Source organism: Ailuropoda melanoleuca, chromosome 8 (genome assembly GCF_002007445.2).
Source record: "Ailuropoda melanoleuca isolate Jingjing chromosome 8, ASM200744v2, whole genome shotgun sequence".
In the NCBI taxonomy this organism is placed as follows: Eukaryota; Metazoa; Chordata; class Mammalia; order Carnivora; family Ursidae; genus Ailuropoda; species Ailuropoda melanoleuca.
The window spans coordinates 89560940-89577431 of record NC_048225.1 but is presented as its reverse complement, the minus strand read 5'-3'; the positions used below and the strand labels follow the sequence as shown (position 1 = coordinate 89577431).

At 38.8% G+C, this 16492-nt stretch overlaps 1 protein-coding gene across 4 annotated transcripts in view; it reads left to right on the top strand.

The window, feature by feature from the left end:
• The first annotated feature begins 7720 nt into the window (after window positions 1-7720).
• The window catches only part of CEP350 (centrosomal protein 350), a 150115-nt gene continuing 141343 nt past the window's right edge, over window positions 7721-16492 (top strand). For 3 of the 4 annotated variants that reach the window (XM_034666851.1, XM_019801309.2, XM_002920797.4), the window contains exon 1: window positions 7722-8097. The gene's annotated coding sequence lies outside the window, so the exon portion shown is untranslated. Of the gene's footprint in view, window positions 8098-16492 lie in introns of all 4 variants that reach the window. The other variant, XM_019801310.2, reaches the window with a different exon arrangement.

The following is a 16492-nucleotide window of genomic DNA, read 5'->3' as shown; positions in this document are numbered from 1 at the left end:
CTTATTTCATTTGTATTATTTGTCCATAAAACAGCATTGAAACAGAGAGATGCTCTAAAAAGAGACACTCTTCTCTTTAAGATTGTTCTGAGAAAAAGGGATTGCCTTTGTACAGTAAAGGGATTACCATGCTTGTTAGTTAAGCTATTTAAAAGAAATGCCAACAGGGAAAATACTAAAAAGAAGGCACTCAACATTAAAAGAGACTAATATCTGAAGGTGTATTGAGGTAAATTAGGAAAACAGAATTTTTAAAGCTTAAAAAATTTCAAAATCACCCATTTCAGAAGTGCTCTTGTTCTTAACAAGTATAAAACTTAATTTGGGGAAAATGGGAAAGACTTGGGACTTAGATTTAGGCATACTGGTTGTCTCATTCACAAATCTTGTTGTGGAATCCTAAGAAGATGAAAGCAAATCATAGTAATAAGATGACCAAAAGTCAGCCTCATATAATCCAGACCCACTCCCCAATACCAGAGTCTATTATTTTTATGTAGTTATATACTTGAATATAAATATATAAATATATATATACCTAGAGAAAATGTCTAGAATTATTTTGATTTTTATTTACATAAAAGTTAGACTGCAGACTTTGTTGAAGCAAGTGGCTTTTTGACACTCAACAACGCTTTTATTAAAAATGTTTTTTGAGATATACCCATTGGTTCCAACGTCTCACGATTACTACAACAAATTAATCTATGATTTTAAGCCTCTATATTTAAAAAAAAATCAGCCTCAGATTTGTTCTAAATCCTAGTTTGCTTTTGACCTTATCAGAAATAGAAAAAGGAAGACACTCACTAACCCATGGCTTGGCTCTATTCCAATAGCACTTCAGTACTCATTGTAAGGGAGGGATTAGCCATCAAAAGTGAAGTGTGGATTTGAAGCAATTTTCCAGATAATTCAATCCCCGAAAAGCTACTTTGAACTGAACAACCAGATATTTAAGGAATGGACTTTGTTCTTTCTTAAATGTTTACCTAGTTCTCCTAGTCTACTTCATTGGTAGAATGAATTCCTCCATCTATCTGCCCTATGAGTTTTTCACTAACTGTTAGAACTAAATGCACAGTACTCCATTAAACAGGTTTTATTTATTTACATTATTTTTTTTATTTTTTAAATTCCAGTATATTAACACAGTGTTAAATTAGTTTCAGGTGTACAATATAGCTATTGAACAATATATAGTTGGTGTACAATATAGTTATTCAATGCTCACATCACATCCCTTCACCTATTTCACCCATCCCCTGCCCACCTCCCCTCTGGTAACCACCAGTTTGTTCTCTATAGCTAAGAGTCTTGGTTTTGTTTGGTTTGGTTTGGTTTTTAATATTCAAGAGAGAGAGGGGACGAGCAGGGGGAGGGGCAGAGGGAAAATCCCAAGCAGACTCCACAATGAGTGCAGAACCCAATGCAGGCTCGATCTCAGGACTCAGAGATCACGACCTGAGCTGAAATCAAGTTTGGGATGCTTAACCAACTCTGCCACCCAGGCGCCCCAGTCTGGGTTTTCTAAACAGGTTTGTTTTATTTGTGATCATGAAGAAGGGGCATGCCCTTTGTGAAAGACATGTTTATCCTTTTCACATTATACAATACAGGATGTACTTCCTAAATTCTAGCTACCTTTACCAACCAGTATGAATGAATAACTCAAAAACAGTTTGGGAGAAAAGTGTGGATCCTACCTATGATTTAACTGTTTGTCCTACAGTCCCATTACATCTTTAAGCCATATCCTATGCCTTAAGAAAAAGATACATACCCTAAAATCAGAATCCCTACTAACATTAGGTCCATCCAGGTTAAATTCCTTGTTCTAGAGTCACAGGGCAAGTCAGTGTGAGTAGAGGGTTTAGAATCAGATCTAGGTTGGATCAACAATGCCCTGCTACTCAATATGAGAGTTTCAAGGCCTTACAAACCCTGAGGTGTTCTATCATAAGGATTTCATTCTCAACAACTGGTTTGTGCAAAATCAATATTAATTGTATTTATAGATTATTTTGAGTGGTTTGTTTGGTTTTTTTTTTTCTTTTTCTTTTTTGAGACAGAGAGAGACTGGGTGCATGCAGGAATGGGAAAGAGAGGCAGAGGGAGGGAGAATCTTTTTTTTTTCTAACTTCTTTGTGGGGAGAGATCATCTTAAGCAGGCTCCACACTCAGCACAGAGCCTGAAGTGAGGCTAGGTCTCACAACTCTGAGATCATAACCTGAGCCAAAATCAAGAGTTGGACACTTTAACAACTGAGCCACTCAGTCACCCCTGGAATGGAGTTTTAAGATCTTTTTTAATGTTAGAAAATAAATTCCCAGACCATCTAAATATAAGTTTGTACTTCCTTAGCTTGTTTGCTGCTAAATTCATTGAAAATCTCTCTGATCTCTTTCTTAAGAGTGATGTCTTGACTTTTCCAAATAAGGATAAACCTTTTACCTAGCAGTAAAGCAGAATCAATCTGTTTTAATATTTACTCAGGAGGCTGTAAGTAAAGTAAGTGAAGTAAAGGGCTCTGTTTTAGTTTTACTAGACCTTGTTTTGTTGGAATTTCTTTTCTTCCAAGATATGGCATTTTGCAAGGGTCAGGTAGCTTTTTACACTGAAGAAGAACAAGATTCTGAGCCACAGATGAGCTCAAATCCCAAGTTCCTCTTTTTCAGTGAGGCAGACAAACGCTGCTTGCTATCCTCCTGGTGTATTTTGTCTGTGACTGGGAATGACTGAATCCTCAAAGAACTTTCAGGTACATTCCACATTATGTATTTCTGGCAGCAGTAGGCTTCGTCATGTGCTCTCTCACAGAATCTCAAAATATCAGGGCATTTCTGCGAACTGCATCATGGTCTCAGGACTGACTGCATGGCATCAAGCATGAGAAACATAAGGTTGTTAAAGCATCGACTTATACCTACAGGTTTGTCCAATAACAAGCAGACTCTGCTGAGATGGTCCAGTGTGTTCTTACCACAGGCAAATTTTTGCCATGTTTTCATTTCGGGCTGTAAGGATGATTAAACCTGTGGGGACTCCGGATCATGACCGGAACCAAAGGCAGGTGCTTAACCGGCTGAGGTACCCAGGCGCCCCTGCAATTCACTTTTTTAAAACTATATTTGTGAGATTTATTCTTTAACTTATTTTCCTTGCTATTTAGTGTTTCACTGTTTAATTTTCCTCTGCTTGCTTACCCATTCTCCTACTGATGGACATATATTATTTTCTATTTTTTCTATTGTAAACAATGCTTCTGTAAAAATTCTGGTATTCATCTCCTGTGCACCTGGGTTTTTTATGTTAGTTAGCTATTTAATACAAATCTGAGATGGGATAAGGAGCTTGGGTCAGAATATAAATCAGTATATCATCTCCTTTGTCAAGAAAATCTTACCTCAAAAAAAGCGTCAACTCACCTGAAGCATGCTTAGTGATGCGTTTGATGTATATACTTGAACAAGATCTTCTTCTTATTGTGGTCCAGGGAAAATGAGTTTGAGAATATGGACCACTTTCAGTGAAATCATGGGGTCATAGGCACATCTTTAACTTCACTGCATATTTCCAAACTCTTCTCCCAAATCATTACATCAATTTATACAGCTATCAGAAGTGCATAAAAATTCCCATTGCTTCATGTCATTGCCAACACGTGGTATTATCAGACCTTTGAATTTTTGCCAATCCAGTGGGAGTGAGATGGTTTCTCATTATGGTTTTATTTTGTCTCTCCCTGATTGCTAGTGATTAGAACATCTTACCATTTAAAATTTTTTAAAATTATTGTTTATGGCGATATAATTGACATAAACATTGTATTAGTTTTAGGTGTACAGTATAATGATTTGATATATGTGTATATTTTGATCACACAGTGTTTGTCTTTCTCTGTCCGATTTACTTCACTTAGCATAATGTCCTCAAGTTTTATCCATGTTGTGGCAAATGGCTGCCATTTTTAAAAATTGGTTTTTAGGTTTGTTTTTATTTTTTTTTTTTGAAGATTTTATTTTTAAGTATTCTCTACCCTAACATGGGGCTTGAACTTACAGCCCTGAGATCAAGGGTTGTGTGCTCCACTGACCAAACCAGCCAGGTGCTCCAGTTTGGTTTTTTAATCACTGAACTTTCCTGAACGGTTGGTACTGATCTGCAATTATTTTCTGCATTTTTTTTTTTTATTCAATGTTCCAAAGGTGGACCATGTCGCCTTACTGCTTTTTAATTATTATTTTTATCATTATTTTTTGGGTGGTGATATATTTATTTATTTTTATTTTCTTTTAAACCCAATATAGTTAAGATACAGTGTTATAGTAATTTCAGGTGTACAATACAGTGATTCAACAATTCTATACATTACCCGGTGCTCATCATGATAAGTGTGCTCTTAATCCCTTTCACCTACTGCCCATGCCCCCCCCCCACCCTTCTGGTTACCATTTGTTTGTTCTCTTGAGTTAAGGGTTTTTTTGGTTTGTCTCTTTTTTTTCCCTCTTTGCTCGTTTGTTTTGTTTCTTAAATTCCACATATGAGTGAAATCATATGGTATTTGTCTTTCTCTGACTTATTTCAATTAGAATTAAACTCTCTAGATCCATCCATGTTGATGCAAATGGCACAATTTCATTCTCTTTTATGGCTGAGTAATACTGCACTGTATGTACACCACATCTTCTTACCCACGCATCTATCAGTGGACACTCGGGCTGCTTCCATATTTTGGCTACTGTACGTAATTCTGCAATAAACATAGGGGTGCATATGTCTTTTCAAATTAGTTTTCTTGTATTCTTGCAGTAAATACCCAGAAGTAGAATTACTAGATGATATGATAATTCTATTTTTCACTTTTTTACTCTTTTCCACAGTGGCCGTACCAGTTTCCTTATGGCTTTTTTCTTTTAAAGATTTTATTTATTTATCTGACAGAGATAGAGACAGCCAGCGAGAGAGGGAACACAAGCAGGGGGAGTAGGAGAGGAAGAAGCAGGCTCACAGCAGAGGAGCCTGATGTGGGGCTCGATTCCATAACGCCGGGATCACGCCCTGATCCTAAGGCAGACGCTTAACTGCTGTGCCACCCAGGCGCCCCCTCCTTATGGCTTTTTAAATCTCCTCCTCCCTCTCTCCCTTTCCCCATTTTTGACCATTCCCTTCTTGCCTGTGGAATGTTATTGGTGCTCCTGTGACTGCCCCTCCTTCAGCTGGGGACTCCCAATGTCCCCTCATCTTCTGCCCCCAGCCAAATACTCTTCTTCGTCTGGGTTCCACTCACCCTGGCAGGCTACCCTTCTAGGAGGATTCCTTCAATATTAGCTTCTTTTTTTTTTTTTTTAAGGAAAATACCTAATCTTTATTTTAAAATAGTTATTTTTAAATGGTTAGTATTTTCACATGGTTCAAAATTCGTAAGGTCTAGACGAGTACAACTGATAAATCTCCCTCTCAGTCCCGTCATCAGTTTCCTTCCACACAGACAGCCAGTGTTAGCAGTGTGTTCTGCATCCATGTAGAGATGGCTTATACACGTACAAGCAAATATGACATCTCTCGCCACCTTTTCTTAACTCAAATAGTGGGGTACTATTACATGGGTTCTGACTTCAGGTTCAGTTATCTCTGACACCTCTTTTGGAGCAGGAACACTTAACATGGTGGATACCATTCTCTACTTGGCTGCTGAGGTCCCTGTACCTTTTTCAGGTTGAATCCAGCATCTGGTTCCTCTGGCTTCCAGATTCTGGTGCACACATCAAGCTTTACATGTTGTCTCCTCAAAGCCCTTCTCATGAGTTTGAGGTAAAGAAGGAGCTTCCTCTGCACCCCTCTGCCCATTCTCCAAAAATCTTCCTCTCAAATTGTGTGACTCTACAATCTCTCAAGGCTTTCATATCACTGACCAGGTTGGAGGGTCTTGAGAGAGCGGTCAAGAATTGCATACTTGGTGTCATATTACTTCTTTGCAAATTTGCCACTTGGATGCCTGTCTCATAATTTACTTGCTGCTTGCTATCAGTTTCCCTTAGGGCCTCAGTCAAAAATTGCAATTTAATATTCATTATAGTCAAATACAGTTAAATGCTGCAAGAGCTAATGTGTAAGGATATAAACAATAAAAGTTATGGCATGTCAAAAAGGAGAGAGGTGGCTGTGTTTGAGGTATTCGGGAGGTGAAGGAGCGGAAGGGATCAGCACAAGATATGAGAGGTGGAAACTGTGCATAGGCTGGCTGATATGAGGATAGCATTGCTCTCTACATAGTGACAGGAACTTTTGGTGTTTTCTCTGTTACCCAGGAGGCAGCATTGGGGTGAAGAATTATAAATAGGCTTTAGAATAAGGGAGGCCTCAAATCTTACATTTACCTTTTACTGATGGTATAATATTGGGCAAATTGCTTAGCTTTTCACAACCCCTTTCCTCTTCTAAAACAAAGTTTTAAAATACTTAATAAGGTGGTTGAATAAATTCAGCGAAATAACATCTGAAAAGCATCTATCCCACTGCTTTACATAGAATGGATGGGGAAAACAACTAAATAACTCTTTTCTTTACTTAAGTTGTTTTTCTTGCTACCACTGGCACCATTGGGATACCCACATTTCCTGCTCTTTCCTCCAGCACAGCTTCCTAGAGACACAGTACACATTTTACATACCTGCAGGATTTTGGTACATCCACTTACATCCTATTCAGGCACAGCTAAAGGCCCTACAAAGAGGGAGTAGTTACTGCCTCCTGCTTCTGATGAGATCTACTCAACAAGCAGTTATCGACCACCTAAAATGTCCTAGTTACTGACCTAGGCCCTATTGGGGTACAGAGAGACAAAAGGGTCTTCAAGATACTTAAAGATGAGAAACAGCCTCTGGATCTGGGCTATCGGTGTTCAGAAGGTGGAGGAAAGTCACGGGCAGGGAGCTAGTGTGAAGCGAGCACCTAGCGGAAGGTGGCATTATTTGCAGAAGACATGTCATTTAAGCTAAGTCCTGACACATGACAGAGAATTCACCATGCGGCGACTGGGGAAAGAGGATAAAGATATTAGAAGATATGTTGATCACAGAGAGTCTCTCAAAGTACCGTTCTATCGATGCCTATACCTAACGGGAGAAAACTCCGTTTTACTTGCTCTGGAGTCTTTAGCCATTAGACTGCATGCTGAACACAATTGTAACTCTAGCGAATAAAACCGCCACGGTGACAGAAGTGGATAACTGCAGCAGCCGCAGAGCTGCAATTACTCTGAAACCGACTGGGGTAAAGAAGATTTACTTGGACGACAACTGGTGAAACATCGTAAACTCTGAGAAGCTGCAATTTCGACTTCTGAGTTCACCCTCGTCAAACTCCCCCACCACCTTTTGGTTTTTTTTTTTTTTTTTTTTTTTTTTTTTGTCCAGGGACGAAATGCGCAGCCACAAGGCCCAATTAGCATCCGAAGAAGGAGGGCCGGGGCGGGGGGCGGCGGGGAAGTCTCCGCTGCGGATCTACTCTGGCTCCTCCCGAGTCCTGCAAGGCATACACTCGCCACACTAAACATGGCGCTCTCGAGCGTCCTTTCTTCGTCTTATCTCGCTCTCACATTTTTTTTTAGCCACACTCAACATGGCCCTAACCGAAGGTTATATTTCTGTGGAACCGTCTCGGGACAGTTCTCGCGAGGTTTGCCTGGGCCCGGACTGCTCCCGCCCTGCCTCGCGCGGCCGCCACTGCCACTGCCGCCGGCGCCGCTCCTCCTCCGTGTCAGTTGTTGGGCTGTAATGGCGACTGGGCCGCCGCAGCCGAAGTGACTCCCGGGCGGGGGAGCGGGGCCGGACCTGCGCCAGAGGGAACTGCAGAGAGCCGCAGCTCAGGGGGAGGCTTGCTGTGGGGGAGGGGAGGCAGCCTTTCCGCCTCTCCTTCCTTCTCTGCAGCCCGGCGGATCCCGGGAGCCCGTGCGAGGTGGGCACCCGGTGTGTCCCCGGAGCGGGGAGGCCAGGCCCGGCAGCCCTGGGGCCGGTAGGGGCGGCATCACTGCACCCTCCGCCAGGCCCCGCGGGATGCACCGTGGGAGCCGAGGGCGGAGGCGACACTCTCAGGTGAGCCGCGGGAGGACGTGGCTGGTACCGCGGACGCTTGCTTAGCCTCTGCTGCCTCTGTCCGCGGTCCCGGGTCCCCGGTGGCGGCGAGAGAGGCGGGGCGGGGCGCTGGGAGCCCTGGCCCTGCCTGGCGTCCCCCTCGGGGAACCTCCCTGGGTCCTGAGCCTTTGCGGGGAGGGCCATCCTGAGACCTGGATTTCAGGTCCCACCGGTGCCTGCAGAAGACGGATTTCCTTCCTTACCTGCCAGTGCTCTCCCCGCTCCCCGCCCCTCCTCTCGTCTGCGAAAGATGTACGATACCTCTCGCCTTTGGTCTCCCGAGAAGTGCTCCTTCACTTGCAGATGAGGCATATTTTAGGAAATTTCGGGCAACTGGCTCCAGTGGCAAGGATGACTGGTTTCTGTTCCTTTTTGGGAAGGATAAACATTCTCAAGTACAGGGAAAACTTTGATCTTCTGCTCCAGTCTAGCAGCTGCCGAATGCAGTCTACCGATTTATTCACAAATGATTTAGTGGGGAATTTAAAAAGCTTTACGCTTTAAAATTGTCAGTGTTTCCCCCCGCCTTTTTAAATGTAGCCCAACATGGTAAATAATATTTAACTAATGTCACAAATACGGTTTGGAATTTCACTGGATTTTTAGTTTTCAGATAGGAAGTTGCACATAGGTATAAGATTTTAATGTGGTTTTAGTGTAGTAGCAAATCTTTCATAAAGGAAAAGACCCTTCATATAGGACAGTTTGTCAGGAGTAGTAATCAGTATCCGTGCACTCCACCTGATTGTTTTGATTTTTTTGTTTCGATGGCGATCCTTGTTTTGAATTTGGAAAAGTCGTTAATGGTTAGGTTGCCATGTTAGCGATGCCTCCTCCTGTCTTGTATTTAAAGGTTTTAAAGGAAAGGCTATCTTAGGCCAACCCAGCAACAGCTTGAAACGGTTTGTAAAAGCAATGATAAAATAATGAAAGCTGCTCTCCACTTTAAACATTTTTCAGTTTAAAATACTGTTTTTAAGCAAGGCAGTGTGCTGCTAATAACATGAGATTGTGACTTTGGGGGATTGGTTGGTAGACGGATGGTGGAAGTTGCTTTAAACTCATGGATGGGTAATATGAATTAGTTTTGGTGTGCAAAATTGACGAACTCCATTCAGTGCAATAAAGTAAATCTGAAGCATTGAAGCATCATGCATTGAATTTAAGATGCTTTGACCAGAAAATAAACATCAAGCTAAAATACATTGTATGTGTGGATAAATCTTATTTTTTCATAGTAGCAGGACCTGTGTTTGTGGTGATGGTGAGGTCTAATAACTAAACAATTTCATACATATGTGAGATAATTTCTCTGATTCTCTGAGATAGATTATTATGTAAGAGTGTTACTTCTTAAACAACCAACCTGTGGGGTAATCAATTATGAATTATGGGTTGTGAATTTTTTCCTAATGCTTTTGATTGCCAGTCTTTTGCCCATTTTATAACACTTCTGTCATATCATGGACAGAAGAAAGGAGATGGACTCCCTGTCTAACCAATTTTATTTGTTAAATTGCTATGTTATAGTGGCAGCAAAAAAGCAGCTGTTTAAAATAATTGACATCATTTTTTGGTGTATCACCACATAACGTTATTTTATTTAGTCTTTAGAGCTGTGTGAGGTATATTTGGCAAATATTTTTGTTTTGCAGTTGTGGAAACTGACACACAAGGAAGTTCATTTATTTATATGAGTGATGCTTTTATTTCTGCAGATCTAGAATTTTTTTTTTTATTGTGGTATAGTTGACACATTGTGTTAGTGTTAGGTGTACAACGTATTGGCTCTGTGTATGTATTTTGAAGCGATCACCACAAGTCTAGTTAACATTGTAGGATTAATTTTATTTTTAAATTGAATATTAATATAGATACTTCTGGACCATGGTTTTTTTAAAATCTAAAAAAAATTCTATTTTTGCTCCTTTTGATATGTCACTAACTCCTTTATGCTGATGATTGTCATTCTTTAAAAGCAGTACTTTCAATAATTTTTGTTAATTATGAGCAAGTCATGAATTATTATAATGGATGGCTTTACGGCTGTATGTACTTTTTGCTTGAACAGTGTTTTTAAGAAATTGTAGTTGACCTGTCATCTCTCATTTTGTTTGGATACTCATAGTTCTGTCATCTTTGGATTCAAATCATTTATACTCTTGGTTATGAAAAACCAATATTTGGGCCACATGGTAGCCTAACTGAAAAGTAACATCTTGGTGATTTTATTGTAGAACTGATGATTTAAAAAGTTAACTTGCCAAAAAAAAAAAAAGTTGCCATCTACACTTGTGAGTGCTCTTTTTGCAGCATGGGACAAGTTGTGAAATAATTTTCTTTATTGACATTTTCTTCCCATGTCATACAATTTCTAGTGTCACAAATAGTCCAAAAAACACAATCAAAAGATTGAATAGTGGGGTTTTTTTCCTGCATTAATAGATTTTTGTTTATTATTATCACAGGTATAACTTTACATTTACTAGTGATTATTTCGGTTGGTTATTTGCCTTTCTCATTTAGTCTGTAAGTTCCATGATGGCAGAGATCCTCTGTTAACTATTGTATGCCCAGTGGCTAGCATATAGTAAACTAATCAATAAATATTAGTTGAATAAATTGACTAAAGAGTGGTCTTGGTATAATATTTAGGAGACAAAACACTGGTTCATTTTCCTAGGCGCACATCAACTCTTATTAAGAATATACTCCAGAGATATGTTCAAGTTTGCTAGTTAGCAGGGAATGACAGCCTGGGATTAAAAAGCCACTGAGAATAAGTCACAGGTGGATCCTGAAAACTTTATAGGATATTTTAATGATTTGCTTAGGTGTTCTGGCAATAGTTATTATGATTTAAAGAAAATAGAAGGTTTAAGACCCTGCCGTAATTAGTACTGTAATTATAGGCTCTTAATAACTTTAAGTCACTTCTTAATTACAGCATTGGGAGTTTTACATCTTGAAGGCCAGCTAGTCCAATTCCCACGTTTTACACATAAGGGAACAGTATCATATAGGGAAAATATCTCACCCAAAGTGGTCTCATAACTGGATGAAGAATTCGCTGTATAGCTCTAAGTCTTCACTTGTTTAATGTCAGATAATTATGAAATCAGACTATGATTGTGACCAACTGGGCAATCTGTTCATTCTATATCAGAGTGAAAACTCAAAATAGACCCCTCAGTGAATCAAAAATATTTGTTAACTTAAAAATGAACCTCAGCCCTCCCCTCTGTCTTTGGGACTATAAATTGGTACAACTAGAACAATATTCTGGAAGGAAATTTGGTGTTACTTATCAAAATTAAAGGGGCACATATTTGATAGAGTCGTTTCATTTTTAGGAGTTTATCTTACGGGAATTTTAACACAGAGCACAAGAGCAAATGTATAAGGATGTTCATTTTAATGTTATTATAAGTAAATGCCAGTAGTATTTATAAATAAAAAATGTTCTAAATGTTCCATTGGTTGGGGAATAGTTGAAATTATAGTACTTTTATGCTGTGAAGTACTACACACTTGTTAACAGGTTGAGGGATAGCTGTATTTACTTCATGAGAAGCAGCTGAGTGTATCATTGAGTGCAGGGACCATGCAGCTAACTTTCTGGGTTCAAATCCCAGCTGCATCATTTATTAGATGCAGCCATTAGCAAATTACTTAAACTCATCTATAAAGTAGATGTAATTATAGTTCTCACCTGACAGGGCTGTTGTGAGAATTAAATGAGTTGCTATTGTAAGCCGTAAGTGAGTATAGTAAGCACCAATAAATGTATAAGTGTTTGCAATTACTATTATGTACTGACATGGAAGAATGTTCATGATATCATATTGAATGAGAAAAATAAGTTGCATAACACTGGAATATGATTCAGTTTTGAAAAAACAAACACATGGGCAAAGAAATTTACTTTGATTTTATTATGATTTTGTATGTGCATAGGAAAGAGTCTGTAAGGGTAGATGTTAAACTATTAGCAGTGTTATCCCTGGGGGAGTGGATGACTTTCCTTTTTTTTTTTTTTTTTTTTTTTTTTACTTTAGACACTTTTGTATTTTTTATTATAAGTCCCACTTTTATACTTTTTAAACATTTTTTTCTAAAAAACATTGAAACAATTTCTTCTATTTTACAGTCATATAAATGTATTTTTGAATTTAGTTGTTTTTCAGAGATCTGTAGATTTCATCCACATGATATCACAATGAGATTCTCTTTCAAAACTTTTGTTGATGTAAGGTTAAACTTCTATGTGTATTTATTTTCTACTAGTTTTGTGACCTTAAGTGTCATTTCTTAATTTACAAAGTAAGTACATAGGCTATATCAGTGTTTCCTTCCCCCCCCCCAAGATTTTATTTATTTATTTATTTACTCGAGAGAGAGTGTGAGCAAGCTAGAGACAAGTAGGAGGAATGGCAGGCTGAGTGAGAAGTAGGATCCCCGCTGAGCAAGGAGCCGGATGTGGTACTTGATCCCAGGACCCTGAGATCATGACCTGAACTGAAGGCAGCCGCTTAACCAACTGAGCCATCCAGGGGTCCTTAGATCAGTGTTTCTTAAACCCAGCATTCCCAGACTGTGCTATGAGGTGTCTTGGAGCACTGTAGTGAACTCACACAGGCACTGTGGGATATTTAAAAATTTTCTAGGGAGACACAGTAATACTTGACATCTGTAGGACACTGTTCAAACTACTAGTTTGAGGTAGTGTCTGTGAGGTTGTGCTACATTCCTTTGGATGACAGGATGTCTTCAAGAAGCTGAGTTTGGGTGGGCTGCTGTGATAAAAAGCAAGTACTGTGCAAAAATCAGTGTAAATGATAAGTGAAAGTGGCAGTGTCCAAAGTGATTTCAAGGTTTGAGAAGTTGTGTAATGTGTAGCTGGTGCACACATCCATTAATAAGTAATTGGTTGTATAGTAATAAAACATTTCTTTCCATTTATATGTATTTTTCAAACTGCTGCTAAGTTGTTAGGACACAAATACTTACTGGATTGTATGGATCTAATAAATGGAACAGGTAGGTATTTTTTTGGTGCTTGGGGGCACCATGAGAAAATTACTGAGACACTGAGAGCTCTGTGAACTGAAAAGGCTTGGGAACCTATCCAACTCCTTTGACTAGGACATTCACAATAAGAAATACATTTTTCATAGGGATATAATATACATATTATGTATGTATCTATATGTAAATGAATTTTATATTTTAAGAGAAAAATAATCGTGACTTGTGAACCATGAGACACTTTTATAGACAGATATTCCTTGAAATTAATTTGGAAGAGTAAGCATTCAGGATAACTAGATGGTGGGTAAGCAAAGTATAGGCTCATATTTCTAGAACTCCCCCCCATTGTTCTTGGTCTTGTTCATTGTCATTAACTTTTCCTTAAGTTAAAAGACTAGGGACACCTGTAGTCAAGTGTAGCTCATCTCCTGTCAGTGGGGGTATTATGTTTTTTGTGATCCTCACCCTGCCACTTATGTTCCAAAGGCCAAACTGGTACCAAATGTTACATAGTTTCTTTCTGGATTTCTTAGATTACAGTAGATCAGCCTTGTATTTGTGAAAGTAGTGTTGGGGTTTTTGTATTTTAAATGTAAAGAGAGGTGAGGCTAAATTCTCAGGTCATTTGTATTTGTGTATTATGCGGAGTATTGGTTATTCTGAGAATTTACTTGTAACAGTTCAGTAGGTCTGACCTAGAACTGGAATGTTTATTCTTTTTTTCTAGCCTGGTCCCTACTAAATTTATATTTAGTAAATTTACTAAATTTATATTTAGACGAGATAGTGTGACTATTGCAGGGTTGTCTTTTCTCATTCTTTCAGGCAGCCGTGGTTGTTACATGGGGGCGCCTGGGTGGCACAGCGGTTGGGCGTCTGCCTTCCAGCTCAGGGCGTGATCCCAGTGTTGTGGGATCGAGCCCCACATCAGGCTCCTCCGCTTTGAGCCTACTTCTTCCTCTCCAACTCCCCCTGCTTGTGTTCCCTCTCTCGCTGGCTGTCTCTATCTCTGTCAAATAAATAAATAAAATCTTTTAAAAAAAAACAAACTTAAGAACTTTTGTTAACGTGGGTTATATCTGTTGGTATTTGCTATATTAGAAGTTTTAAACATATATATTAGTTTTTAAAAAATTTTAATTCCAGTATAGCTAACATACAGTGTTATATTAGTATCAAGTGTACAATATAGTGATCCAACAATTCTATACATTACTCAGTGTTCACCATGATGAGTGTACTCTTAATCTCCTTCACCTATTTCACCCATCCATTTGTTCTCCATAGTTAAGAGTCTGTTTTTGATTTGTCTCTTTCTTACTCTTTGTTCGTTTGTTTTGTTTCTTAAATTCCACACGAGTGAAATCATATAGTATTTGTCTTTCTCTGACTTATTTCACTTAGCGTTATATGTTCTGGATCCATCCATGTTGTTGTAAATAGCAAGATTTCATTTTTCATGGCTGACTAATATTCCATCACACACACACACACACACACACACACACACACACACACACATGCGTGCACACACACACACCCCCACATCTTTATCCATTCATCTATCAGTGGACACGTGGTCTGCTTACATATTTTGGTGATTGTAAATAATGCTGCTATAAACATAGGGGTGCATATATCTTTTCAGATTAGTGTTTTTGTATTCTTTGGGTAAATACCCAGTAGTGAAATTACTGGACGGATCATATGGTAGCTCTGTTTTTAATTTTTGGAGGACCTTCCATACCGGTTTTCATAGTGGCTGCACCAGTTTGCATTCCCACCAACAGTACAGTGAGGGTTCTTTTTTCTCCACATCCATGCCAACACTTGTTTCTTGTATTTTTGATTTTCACCATTCTGACAGGTGTGAGGTGATCTCTCATTGTGGTTTTGATTTTCATTTTCCTGATGGTGAATGATGTTGAGCATCTTTTCATGTGTCTGTTGGCCATCTGGATGTCTTTGTAGAAATGTCTGGTTCATGTCTTCTGCCCATTTTTTTATTTTAATTTTATTATTATTATTTTTTTAGAGAGGGGAGATGGGCAGAGGGAGACAGAGAGAATCTTAAGCCATCTCCACACGCAGCGTTTATTTATTTGAGAGAGAGAGGCAGAGAAAGCAACAGAGAGCGTGAGTGGGGAAGAGAGGAAGAAGCAGGCTCCCTGCTCAGCTGAGACCCTGGGATCGTGATCTGAGCTGAAGGCAGACGCTTAATCGACTGAGCCACCCGGATGCCCCTCCTCTTCTGCCCATTTTTTAATTGATTATTTGTTTTTGTGTGTGTGTTGAGTTATATAAGTTCTTTATTTATTTTGGGTACTAACTTTTTTTTTTTTTTTGGATATGTCGCTTGCATATATCTTCTCCCATTCAGTTAAGTTGTCTTTTAGTTTTGATGGTTGTTTTCCTTAGCTTTGCAGAAGCTTTTTATTTTGGTGTAGTCCCAGTAGTTTATGTTTGCTTTTGTTTCTCTTGCCTCAGAAACCTACCTAGTAAAATGTTGCTATGGCTGAGTACTGCTTATGCTCTCTTCTAGGATTTTTATGGTTTCAGATCTCATGTTTAGGTCCTTAATCCATTTCGAGTTTTTATTTTTGTGTATGGTTTAAGAGAGTGGTCCAGTTTTATTCTTTTGCATGTAGCTGTCTAGTTTCCCCAACGCCATTTTTTGAAGAGACTGTCTTTTTCCCATTGTGTATCCTCGTTGAAGATTAATTGACCATCTAATTGTGGGTTTATTTCTGGGTTTTCTATTCTGTTCCATTGATTTATATGTCTGTTTTTGTGCCAGTACCGTGCTGTTTTGATTAGTACAGCTCTCTAATATATCTTGAAATCTGGGATTGTGATACCTCTAGTTTATTTATTCTTTTTCAAGATTGCTTTGGCTATTTGGGGTTTTTTGTGGTTCCAAACAAATTTTAGGATTATTTGTTGTAGTTTTCTGAAAATGCTGTTGGTATTTTGATAGAGATTGCATTAAAAATACATTGCTTTGGGTAGTTAGGGACTTTCTTCTTTATTGAGGGTTTTTATCATGAATGGATGTTGTACTTTGTCAAATGCTTTTCCTGCATCTCTTGAAATAATCATATGGTTTTTATCCTTTCTCTTGTTGATATGATGTATCACAGTGATTGATTTGTGCATATTCATCACCCTTGCATCCTAGGAATAAATCCCACTTGGTTGTGGTGAATGATTTTTTTTTTAATGTATTGTTGGATTCAGTTTGCCAATATTTTGTTGAGGATTTTTGCGTCTGTGTGCATCAGAGATATTGACCTGTAGTTCTTTTTTTTTTTTTTTTTTTTTTTTT